We start from the raw sequence: 13,519 nt of genomic DNA, 5'->3' as shown, positions 1-13,519 counted from the left end.
GAGGACCATAACAAGGAACAGTCACAATATGCCTGTGAGGGAGAAGAAAACAATAAGACAGGACAGACTTTACAAAAGAAGCCAAGAGAATTACAGAGATTAGTATTTGATGGGGTGAATGCACGCCCATATGAGAGAAAGGGAACATTTGATAAGGCAGGAAAAATGACACTGAGGAAAGACATGGCACATGCATTCCCTGTATGCCCTGGCAATAATTTGACACCCAATTAAATAGTAGCTCAGTATGAAAGCAGTTGGTATAATGTTGTCCTTTTACTGACAACCTAGCAGGTTGGACAGAAGGATTGGCAGCACAGATGACACCATGACCGCAAGAGGGTTCCTTTGAACCCTGAGACATGGCTAATGCAGAAATGTGCATTTTTTAGGCCACAGTGGATCCTTACTGGGATTATCCCTATATGCAGAAAAGCCTAAGAGTGTGGCAGAGATATGCTTGTAAGTATGACTCTCGTCACCATACTGGCAATAGGACTACAGTCCTGTCACACCTGCCCTTGATATTCAAGGGCCCAGGGGTGCCTCAATATATACCGTGGCTCCAGATGGACAAAGAAAATCTTAAAAAATAGTTGCCACAACATTCTGAGGGTGCGGGGAAATGGATAGCAGCTCTGGAGAAACATACTGCAGGGATTACTCTTGCAATAGGGGACATTAAGAGTTTACTAAGTTCCCTTATAGGAGATGACACAGACACACTGTTCACAAAGGCAGGAGTAAAGGATGTGACATTGACCAACCCAAAATGTGATGGGGCACCCTTTAATAGAGTAAGGGGAATTGTTTGGAAACAACTGAGGAAAATGTATCCAGACAGGCCAGACATTGGATCCCTTATGGCACAAGCAATGCAGCCAAATGAGGACCCACACCAATTCCTTAGCAGAATGAAGGAAAAATGGACACAGGAAGTGGGGGAGAGTTGGGATGTCACTGGACAGAATGCAATACTATTTTTCAATATAGTGAATAAGTGTCTGCCAGTTGAAGTACAGGATAAATTAGATAATATAGTTGCCTTAGAGGCCAAACCATGGACAGAGATAGAAGCACACATAATACATTTTTGTAAGAAGAGAGAAGAAAAGGAAAAGAGAGAGAAAGATAAAATAGAGAAAGCAGCAGCTAAATTGGTCCAGCAGAAACTAGCCAAGAAAACAGAGGAAGGAATTGCCACTGTAATGGCCAGGTGATGACGGCTGTCCTCACCCAAAAGTATCCTTTAGGCCACAAACCAGTTGCATATTTTAGTGGCCTACTTGATTCTGTCATGAAAAGTAATTACCCTTGTGAACAAGCACTAGCCACAGCAGCCTTTCTAGTAGAGAAAAGTGCTCCCATTGTCATGGGTGCACCCTTGACCCTGTATGCTGAACCTGCTGTGTTTGCAATAATTCAGAAAGCTAAAACAACATTAACAACACAGAGAGTATCAGGCTATGAGATAATATTATCACTAACATCCTTGAAGGTGGTTAAATGCCACACAAATCAATCCTGCTACCTTCTTTGCACACCCCATTTCAGACACTGATGATGATGCCCATGATTGTGCCACATATACTCCAGATGCGTGTAGCCAAGCAACAGAAGACCCCATTCCAGGTAGTGTTGTATATTTTGTGGATGAAACTTCCACAATAGATCAGGACACAGGAGTAAGACATACAAGTGCTGCAGTGGTCAGAGCGATGCAGCACAACTCTTCAGACACTGCAGATAACTGAACAGATAACTTTGCCATCTCAATATTCAGCCCAGGCTGCTGAAGTAGTAGCTTTAGGGGCAGCTCTCAAACAAGGGGAAGGAGAAACAATAACAGTATACTCTGATTCAGCCTATGTCACTATAACAGTGCATTCCAGCATTATGCGGTGGAATAGACGGGGATTTCTCAAGTCTGATGGAAGCCCTGTCATGCACCGTCCCCTTTTAGAGGACTTGATACAAGTTTTAACACTGCCACATGCAGTTGCAGTAGTGAAATGCGCAGCCCACACTAATGCTCAGATTTTGTGTCCCGTGGAAATGTCCTGGCTGATTGGGCAGCCAAAGATGCAGCAACACGCCCTCTTAGTGATACACATACCACAGTTTTGTTAGCTAGTGAAACATTGACATCTTCAGACCCTTTGAATGCATCCAGACATTACACAGAGACAGCTCATCTGCATATAAGAGAGATACAAGAAAATGCACCAGAGCATGAGAAACAGTTGTGGGAAGCTAGAGGATGCACACAGACAGGAACAGATTTAATATATAGACAAATATCAACAGGGAAGCCTGTCATGCCCCAAGCATTGCTACTGATAGCTCTAAACCAGCTACATCTTCCTTCACATACTGCTAAAGACAATATGTCCCTCCAAATACGTCAGGATTGGTTTGTCTCTTACTTACATGAGATTATTATAATGTACACACACACACCTGCACAGTGTGCCAGCAGTATTCACCAAATCCCACCTCTAAGGTAATAGCTTCTACAATACCTCGCCCACAAGGTCCCTTTAAGGAACTGCACATTGACTACATTGATATGATTGACAGATGCAATCATTATCGCTGTGTAATAGTTGTATTCTGCCCATTCTCAAGGTGGATTGAAGCAGGACCTTGTGTTCACCATAATGCCAAGTCTGTTAACCCTCTTTGCTTTGAGAAATACCCCAGGATCAGAGCACTATTTGACTCCTCATCAAATAGTGACAGGTAGAACAATGAGCACATTTGTGCCACCAACCAGACATAAGTTGGAGACTGAGAGTGCACCTGAAGTTGTACAAACTGAAATGAATGAATACATGTCTGAGCTAACCAAAGTTGCAAAGTTCTTCTCTAAACAGGTTACACGTGCAGCCAAGAAGCGCGCCAACGCATCTCCTGTAAAGAATCAACAAACACCATTACCTTTGGGAACTTTAGCAATTTTGCAAGACAATGGAAGAACTGCAAATTTAATGGACCCTTCCCAGTGCCATCCATCCCTTTGGACACCGAGCAGGAAAAAGAGGGGGGAGAACAGGAGAAGCAACCGGAGTAAAACCTCCCTCTAAAGCCTCAATCTTAGACAATTCTTCTTTTAAGTTATGTATTTTATGTTTGTTTTTCCTCCTCGTTGCACTGATTTTGCTGCTTTTAGCCCTTGGATATTTTAATTTTTTTTTATCCTATATCAATTATTACACGCATGCGTAGAACTGTTGATAATGATACTGACCATCACCCTCTCCATATTGCTTTGTTTGACAATGTGTGGTATCAGTGCATGCACAGTATAGGCACATCCACATCCAACACCAGCTGTTATGTATGCTCTCTCATTCCCCATGCTGCTGGAGTAGATAAATTGCATCTCCCTAAAAAGGTATCCCCAAACATTACACATTGTCTCCTGCACCTATTTTTATGCAGAATGAGAGCACAGCTACAGCCAACTCATGTTAGTCCTGTGACTGCACGAGCTAAACCCCTGCTTCCTGATTGCGCATGCAGGCCAGTTATTAGTATCACAAGATCAGTATTTGCCCATGATAAATGGTACAGAGGCACAAGGTCCACTAAGCTTTAATAAGATAATAGGCCAGTGTCAGGAAATATGGGATGCGAACATACAGAGATATACAGGGAGTGCAGAATTATTAGGCAAATGAGTATTTTGACCACATCATCCTCTTTATGCATGTTGTCTTACTCCAAGCTGTATAGGCTTGAAAGCCTACTACCAATTAAGCATATTAGGTGATGTGCATCTCTGTAATGAGAAGGGGTGTGGTCTAATGACATCAACACCCTATATCAGGTGTGCATAATTATTAGGCAACTTCCTTTCCTTTGGCAAAATGGGTCAAAAGAAGGACTTGACAGGCTCAGAAAAGTCAAAAATAGTGAGATATCTTGCAGAGGGATGCAGCACTCTTAAAATTGCAAAGCTTCTGAAGCGTGATCATCGAACAATCAAGCGTTTCATTCAAAATAGTCAACAGGGTCGCAAGAAGCGTGTGGAAAAACCAAGGCGCAAAATAACTGCCCATGAACTGAGAAAAGTCAAGCGTGCAGCTGCCACGATGCCACTTGCCACCAGTTTGGCCATATTTCAGAGCTGCAACATCACTGGAGTGCCCAAAAGCACAAGGTGTGCAATACTCAGAGACATGGCCAAGGTAAGAAAGGCTGAAAGACGACCACCACTGAACAAGACACACAAGCTGAAACGTCAAGACTGGGCCAATAAATATCGCAAGACTGATTTTCCTAAGGTTTTATGGACTGATGAAATGAGAGGGAGTCTTGATGGGCCAGATGGATGGGCCCGTGGCTGGATTGGTAAAGGGCAGAGAGCTCCAGTCCGACTCAGACGCCAGCAAGGTGGAGGTGGAGTACTGGTTTGGGCTGGTATCATCAAAGATGAGCTTGTGGGGCCTTTTCGGGTTGAGGATGGAGTCAAGCTCAACTCCCAGTCCTACTGCCAGTTCCTGGAAGACACCTTCTTCAAGCAGTGGTACAGGAAGAAGTCTGCATCCTTCAAGAAAAACATGATTTTCATGTAGGACAATGCTCCATCACACGCGTCCAAGTACTCCACAGCGTGGCTGGCAAGAAAGGGTATAAAAGAAGGAAATCTAATGACATGGCCTCCTTGTTCACCTGATCTGAACCCCATTGAGAACCTGTGGTCCATCATCAAATGTGAGATTTACAAGGAGGGAAAACAGTACACCTCTCTGAACAGTGTCTGGGAGGCTGTGGTTGCTGCTGCACGCAATGTTGATGGTGAACAGATCAAAACACTGACAGAATCCATGGATGGCAGGCTTTTGAGTGTCCTTGCAAAGAAAGGTGGCTATATTGGTCACTGATTTGTTTTTGTTTTGTTTTTGAATGTCAGAAATGTATATTTGTGAATGTTGAGATGTTATATTGGTTTCACTGGTAATAATAAATAATTGAAATGGGTATATATTTTTTTTTTGTTAAGTTGCCTAATAATTATGCACAGTAATAGTCACCTGCACACACAGATATCCCCCTAACATAGCTAAAACTAAAAACAAACTAAAAACTACTTCCAAAAATATTCAGCTTTGATATTAATGAGTTTTTTGGGTTCATTGAGAACATGGTTGTTGTTCAATAATAAAATGAATCCTCAAAAATACAACTTGCCTAATAATTCTGCACTCCCTGTACATGGACAGGGACTACCATACAACCTAGAATAGCAATGAAATTAACACAGTTTTCTCTTTGTTTCAGAGGGAATGGGACAATAAAGGTGGGGAGTAACCTCAACTGCAACATCACCACCTACAACGCTGATATGCAGGGCGGCACCTCCAGCCTGATGGATCACTACTGGATGTGTGGGGCCCGGCTCCACATGCAACTACCCCCGAACTGGAATGGCCTCTGCTCCCTAGTGACTTTGCACATCCCCTCCCTGGTGATACCAGGTGTGGACATCTCTCAGTTACATGACCATCCCATGAGCCATCCAACAACCTTGCTTCACCATTATCGGACAAAACGAGCTGCTGAGTTTCTTGGTACTGAAGTGTGGAAAGACGTTCCACAGGAACATAGACTATTTAATGATGCCCAAATATTTTTTGGTAGCATCCTACCATTCATTCAGGCGAAGGCAACTGCACGCTGGCTGCAGATCACGCACTTTGAATTGATGAAGACCATAAATGCAATTGAAGATGGGTTCAATGCTATCAAGGAAGAACTTCGAGCCCTTAGTCTGATGTTAATGCAACACAGATATGTATTTGATTTAATGATGGCCATGGAAGGAGGGGTGTGTAAGAAGATTGGATCTTTATGTGTCGGCCAATGATGCAGACAATGGGACATTAACTCAGGCCATTCAGACATTGCATGATCTACAAAAGAAAATGATCGATGAGGGGGGTGCCCCTGATGGGGGGGGTTCGAGGGCTGGATCGAATGGGTGCCGTCCTGGATGTCGGCGTTGTTCAAGGCCTTGTTGCCTTTGATTGTGTTGTTGCTTTTGATGTGTCTTATTTTTCAGGTAATAATAGCATGTTGCAAAAGGTTGACAGCTAAATTGGGAGGGACAGAGTAGTGGGTATGTGATGATTCCCCTAGTTTCATTAGTAGATGGGAAGGTAGGAAAAGTAGTTGAATAATCAACTAGAGGGAGGAATGATGTAGGAAGAATAGGAATACATCACATACAAACAAACATAAGTTCCCAAATCCCAATACAAACATTTTAGGCTAGATAATTGTAAACCAATGTAAGTAGTGAAAGGTTTAATACATGACATGTTAAAAAAGACAGACTGTGGGATCAATAGAAAAGGCAGGTCATATTTAGGAAAAACAAACACTTATTACTTAGGAAACATATACACATGCTGCATTGTTAAGTTACCGGTGCTGAAACACATAAGAGGCCAAAGCCACATTAGAATGAGAGTTTTTCTTTAAAGCTGCACCAACTGTTGCTTTCAAAATGTTCACTTAGCATGAACAGGGTGGAAAAGAAGGGTGTATCCTTCCTTAGCACAGGGGTCCTAAAAACCACAAGTCATTCATATCGTGTTAAGGGGAACTGTGTAAAGGGTCAGATAAGTATTTGCAAGGGAGGGCTACCATGAGCAGCACGCAACATATAATCTCTTGTTGTGCAGAAAGATAGATATGGTGAATGACGTCATTGTAACTTACACACCCATGAGGCCAACAAGTGCAAGTGCTTCTTTCCAGAGGCACCTCATTATCTTATCTGTACTGCTTGTAGTTGCTTACGTAAATGCTGAACTCTTGACCACAGTTTTTTGTGGTTTTTACAGTATAAATGCTACTGGTGTTTGAACCAGAACTTTGAACTTCAGTCATGGCCTCTATGTGAGACTGCCTGTTGTTCCCAGCTGAAAATCGATTAAACTTATATTATTGTGTCAAAATGATTTGTTTTATTTTATTAACAGATTTCCCTCTAACAGCAATGTATGGCTTCAACCTAAATAAAAGATAGAATCCTTTCACATGCAAAACAATTTCAACAGGAAGGCTACAGGAGTAATTTCACGAGTGATGACTAATGGGGCAAAAAAAAAAAAAACACAACTGAAATTTGACTTCCAATTTATGAACTGAACAAAAAAACGGCCAAACCTTAACTCCTGGAAGAAAAAAGGTGGAACCTAATCTTGGCTTATTAGTAAGTCAGTGCAGGCGGTACAGTGACCACTGCATTACGAGTCACAAAGTGAAATCTGCCCAAAAACAGCCATAACTGCAACACCGCCATGCTGACAGATGGTGAAAGAATGACTGTCCAACCACCAGCCCACAACGCCGACACCATTCTGTCCGCTCTATTACGTGTCAGTACCCTGGTCAGCGGTCCACGCACGGCAGAACACGATTGGCGGTGCGCAGCAAGGCGGTTCCAAAAGGTATCACCAACAGTAGGCAACACCACATTGGACAGTCTGAATACCCCACACCTGAGACACAGTCACAAACCACACACACCTGCTCACAGCACTCCCTTGCGAATCCTACGAACAGCACACACATTGATGACCCATTCACACAGATCCCATACACCACAGGCATATTCACACAACACACAACTGCATGTATTGCACTAGGCACACATCACACTCATACACCAACAACACAACCCACCTGCACCCACAGCCAAACACCCTACTCCCACCAAAATGGCATGTCAAAAACACCCACATTTCACGGATGAGGGTGATGGTAGATGAAATAGTCAGGGTAGAGCCAGACCTTTTCGGAGCCCAAGTCCAGCAAACATCGATGGCAAGGAAAACTGAGTTATGGCAGAGGATCGTTGACAGGGTCAAATCAGTGGGCACACATCCACGCACAATAGAAGACATCAGAAGAGGTGGAACGACCTACGGAGGAAGGTGCGTTCTATGGCGTCCAGGCAACAGATCGTCCTGAACAAGTCTGGCGGTGGGCCCCCACCTCAACCCCTTGAGCTAACATCCTGGGTGAAGGTCTTGGACATCATGCATCCTGAGAGCCTGACTGGAATCATCGGAGGGCTCAACTCTGGTAAGTTAAAAACAGCTCCCAAGCATCAGCCACTCCTGCCCAGCATACATCCCCACCACCCATCCCTCCGCAAACCATCCCATGCAACACTTCTGCACCCCCCAAGTCACCCCACACAACCCCAAGGCACCCCACCCCCTCCCCTGCATGTCACCATCACCAGTCACCCCCATTGTATGGAAACCAAGCACAATGCCAAGCACCAAAACTCCCACAATGCTACATCCCCTCAGAGGATCACAGGCCCACTTCACAGTGGAACACCTGCAGGGAAAACCAAACCACAAGCCACGCCAACTAGCAGACTCGGCTGCATTCCTACATGTGGCAATGACAGCAATGTTATCCACTATCCTCAACGGCACATAGAAACAATGGCACAATCTGCATCACCTAAACAATGTCTGCATCACTGCAGCTGTCAATGCTATCACTGGGAAGCAAGTCGGGCAACAACATGCTTCATACGATGTGGCCAACAAAGACATCTACAAAATGGAACTAACTCTCTTTCCAGCCACAGGTCCCACTGCCACTGCCACCCGCCAGCGGACACCAGTGTCAGACAGCCCTCCCCAGGATAAAGGTCCCAGTGGATACCTGGCCCATCAGGAACGACTTGTCAGTCCATACCCAGCAGCCCCACCCTAGACACACCAGACTCCCACTCCAATGTGGCAGCTTTTCCTCCCCAAACCAGTGCCCCAGGGACAGGTCAATCAGAAGTGTGCCCCACAGTACAGGGGCCAGAGTCAAGGGCACACACTCAAGACAATGAAGGTCCTGGTGCTACTGGGAGTGGGTACAGGGGTAGTGGTAGGGGCCCTGTGGTCCAAGGGATGGGGCAGGCACAGCAACAGACTGCCAAGGCAGCCCTCTCCCAAGTTCCTGGTGCATACCACCGACCCCAGGACACAATGGGCCAGATATTCACAACGGTGCAAGAGAACCAGAGGCTGCAGAGAGAACACCATCAGGAGGCCAAGCAGTGGTGGCAGGCCCTCAATACCACCATGGCATCCATGGCAGGGGTGCTCAAGTAACTGACCACCATCCAGAGTGAGTCCTCCACCCACCAGCAAACCCCTTTCACTAGCCACATCCCAACCAAGATCTCCACTACTGCAGCAGCTAGTGGAATGGAGGCCCTGCCTGGGGACAAACAGACCACCAGCACCCCTCCCCCTGTAGCTGAGGGACCCCCACACAAGCGAGGATGTCCAACCAGACATCCTGCAGAAACTGATGCCAAGACCAACACCATTGCCAGGAAGTGACCCTCTCCTGAACATTCTCACTTGTGTGCCACAGACACCCCGTTGACTGTCCACTATCATCTCTCCATTCTCCCATGGTCCCCTATACTGGACTAGGACTACACACAGCTGGCCAGACTACACTGATGAGCTCACCCACCATGACCCCATCCCTCTGCCCTTTCACGTTCAGTCACAAAAAAACACTACTGATCACAGCTACTGTCTACCTGCTTTATTGTAAGAAGTACTGTAGGAAGTTGGCTCTGTATATACCATTTCAAAGTAAGAAATAGTGTGCACAGAGTCCAAGGGTTCCCCTTAGAGGTAAGATAGTGGCAAAAAAAGATAATTCTAATGCTCTATTTTGTGGTAGTGTGGTCGAGCAGTAGGTTTATCAGAGGGTAGTGTTAAGCATTTGTTATACACATACAGGCAATAAATGAGGACCACACGCTCAAAGACTTACTCCAGGCCAATAGGTTTTTATATAGAAAAATATATTTTCTTAGTTTATTTTAAGAACAACAGGTTCAAGCTTTACAAGTAATACTTCAAATGAGAGGTATTTCACTCAGGTATTCTAGGAACTTTGAATAATCACAATAGCATGTACAGTTTTGACAAAAATGGCAATAAGCTATTTTAAAAGTGGACACTGCAAAAATCAACAGATCCTGGGGGAGGTAAGTAATTGTTAAATTCACAGGTAAGTAAACACTTACAGGGTTCAAAGTTGGGCTCAAGGTAGCCCACCGTTGGGGGTTCAAGGCAACTCCAAAGTTACCACACCAGCAGCTCAGGGACGGTCAGGTGCAGAGGTCAAAGAGGTGCCCAAAACACATAGGCTTCAATGGAAACAGGGGTGCCCCAGTTCCAGTCTGCCAGCAGACCAGGGGGGTTTTGTAGGGCACTGGGGGGGGGAGACGGACAAGCAGGCACAGAAAGTACACCCTCAGCGGCACATGGGCGGCCGGGTGCAGAGTGCAAACAGGCGTCGGGTTTTGTATTGAAAGCAATGGGAAGACCCAGGGGTCTCTTCAACTATGCAGGCAGGCACGGGGGCTCCTCGGGGTAGCCCCTACCTGGGCTAGGCAGAGGGTCGCCTGGGGGGGGGGGGGGGGGGTCGCTCCTGCCCTGGAGTTCGGTTCCTTTAGGTCCTGGGGGCTGCGGGTGCAGTGTTGGTTCCAGGCATCGGGTCCCTTGTTACAGGCAGTCGCAGTCCGGGGGAGCCTCTGGATTTCCTCTGCAGGCGTTGCGGGGGGGGGGGGGGGATCAACTCTGGCTACTCACGGGCTCGCAGTCGCCGGGGAGTCCTCCCTGTAGTGTTAGTTTTCCACAGGTCGAGCCGGGGGCATCGGGTGCAGAGTGGAAAGTCTCACGCTTCCGGCGGGAAACGTGAAGTCTTTAAAGTTGCTTCTTTGTTGCAGAAAGTTGCAGTTTGTTCAACAAGGCCGCTGTTCTCGGGAGCTTCTTGGTCCTTTAGATGCAAGGCAGTCCTCTGAGGCTTCAGAGGTCGCTGGTCCCTGTTGGATGCGTTGCTGTTGCAGTTTTCGTCAAAGTAGGGAGACCAGTGGGGCTGCGGCCAAATCAGTTGTCGTCTCCGTCTTCACTGCAGGGCTTCAGGTCAGCAGTCCTTCTTCTTTAGGTTGCAGTAATCTACCTTCCTCTGTTCTGGGGGCCCCTAAATACTGGATTTAGGGGTGTGTTTAGGTCTGGGAGGGCAGTAGCCAATGGCTACTGTCCTTGAGGGTGGCTACACCCTCTTTGTGTCTCCTCCCTGTGGGGAGGGGGGCACATCCCTAATCCTATTGGGGGAATCCTCCAATCTCAAGATGGAGGATTCTAAAAGTCACCTCAGCTCAGGACACCTTAGGGGCTGTCCTGACTGGTGGGTGACTCCTCCTTGTTTTCCTCATTATCTCCTCCAGCCTTGCCGCCAAAAGTGGGGGCAGTGGCCGGAGGGGTGGGCATCTCCACTAGCTGGAATGCCCTGTGGTCCTGTAACAAAGGGGGTGAGCCTTTGAGGCTCACCGCCAGGTGTTACAGTTCCTGCAGGGGGAGGTGAGAAGCACCTCCCTCCAGTACAGGCTTTGTTCCTGGCCACAGAGTGACAAAGTCACTCTCCCCATGTGGCCTGCAACATGTCTGGTGTGTGGCAGGCTGGCAAAAACTAGTCAGCCCACACTGGAAGTCGGGTATGTTTTCAGGGGGCCTCTCTAAGATGCCCTCTGGGTGTATTTTACAATAAAATGCACACTGGCATCAGTGTGCATTTATTGTGCTGAGAAGTTTGATACCAAACTTCCCAGTTTTCAGTGTACCCATTATGGTGCTGTAGAGTTCGTTTTTGACAGACTCCCAGACCATATACTCTTATGGCTACCCTGCACTTTCAATGTCTAAGGTTTTGCTTATACACTGTAGGGGCATAGTGCTCATGCACATATGTCCTCACCTGTGGTATAGTGCACCCTGTTTTAGGACTGTAAGGCCTGCTAGAGGGGTGACTTACCTATGCCACAGGCAATGTGAGGTTGGCATGGCACTCTGAGGGGAGTGCCATGTCGACTTGGTCATTTTCTCCCCACCAGCACACACAAGCTGTGAAGCAGTGTGTATGTGCTGAATGAAGGGTCCCTAGGGTTGCATAAGACATGCTGCAGCCCTTAGAGACCTTCCCTGGCATCAGGGCCCTTGGGGTACCAGTTACAAGGGACTTACCTGAGTGCCAGGGTTGTGCCAATTGTGCAGACAAAGGTACAGTTTAGGGAAAGAACACTGGTGCTGGGGCCTGGTTAGCAGGGTCCCAGCACACTTTCAAATCATAACTTAGCATCAGCAAAGGCAAAAAGTCAGGGGGTAACCATGCCAAGGAGGCATTTCCTTACACGTACTGTGGCACTACATGTTTAACTGTCAACCCACTGTCCTGCCAAAGTTTGTGTAAGTGACAGAAGGGGGAGCAATATGCAGCATGGATGATAGTGAAGCAGGCAGGGGCTCGACACTTGTCAAAGGAGGCAACAGGTGAAGCAAGAACCAGAGTGCACCACACAAGTGCCCTACAAGGACCACAATTACAAAATCCCAAGGGAGAGTTGGCAAGTGTCAACTCTGGCCATATGCTCATGTCAGACCAACATTCCCAAGACAACCATTCCCAATGGTCCTTCCATCACAGCACACAAAGCTAAACTTAATGCATGTTCCACAGTCGATACAGTAATGTTGCACTGCCTCCCAATGTGGACTCTTAGGTGAGGTAGCAATATTGGTGACACCACTATATAGAGCACACATATGGCAGTTGATGTGGCAGTACAGGGAACAATAGAAAAGTACAAACATGTCACATGTGAAGCAACATAACAGCAGGAAGATGACTGAACTGAAATGTGCACAGTAACAACCCCTGTGATGGAGAAATAGGAACCCCCAAACTCACACAGAGGCAGAGCTGCACCCAATTCCACCAGTGCTAACAGATACCAGGAGGATCTGTCACAAGGCAGCCAGGAGTACATAACATACATCTGACACAAACCTGTAGCTCAGTGGAAGTACTGCTGTATCAACTTTACTCTAGAGTCAGCTGCATCCTCATCCTCTTTATCCCCGTATCCCCATCATCAGCCATTGGTCCAGCTGCCACCTCCTCTGCATCCAGCATAGGATGTGACATATCAGGTCCAGATTGTGTAGCATCCAGCAGGCGACCACGATCTGGCACACTTTCAGTGGTTTGTAAAGTAGGGCACCTCCGGAGAGGTGTAGACACTGCAATCTGGCCTTCAGTAGCCCAAAGTTTCTTTCGATCACACGCCTTATCCTCCTGTGGGCCTCATTGAATCTGTTTTCTGCATCTGCAGTCAGATGTTTCACAGGTGTCAGTAACCAGGGAAGGTTGGGATAGCCAGAGTCACCTGTGTGCACAGAGGCAGCACCCATGTCAAGACCAGGAGGATGATAGAGCAGGGTGTGAAGAGAGTTGATTGTACAGGGGCACACATACTATTGGATACATGCAGATGATCAAGGCCTGGTCACTCTGAAGTGGTGCCATCATGTGTGAGATGTTGCTGTTACGCAGAATGAAGGAGTCATGCACAGAACCAGGAGACTTTGCTGTCACTTCTGAGATACTTTGGTCAGTGAAACAC

General features: G+C 46.7%; 1 protein-coding gene across 3 annotated transcripts in view; it reads right to left on the bottom strand.

Moving 5' to 3' along the window:
- Positions 1 to 13,519, bottom strand: part of MORC2 (MORC family CW-type zinc finger 2) — a 353,542-nt gene that overhangs the window by 313,955 nt on the left and 26,068 nt on the right. The window lies entirely within an intron of this gene.

This window comes from Pleurodeles waltl, chromosome 11 (assembly GCF_031143425.1).
Source record: "Pleurodeles waltl isolate 20211129_DDA chromosome 11, aPleWal1.hap1.20221129, whole genome shotgun sequence".
Classification (NCBI taxonomy): domain Eukaryota; kingdom Metazoa; phylum Chordata; class Amphibia; order Caudata; family Salamandridae; genus Pleurodeles; species Pleurodeles waltl.
The sequence above is the reverse complement of the archived record's forward strand: the minus strand, read 5'-3'. Positions and strand labels throughout refer to the sequence as shown.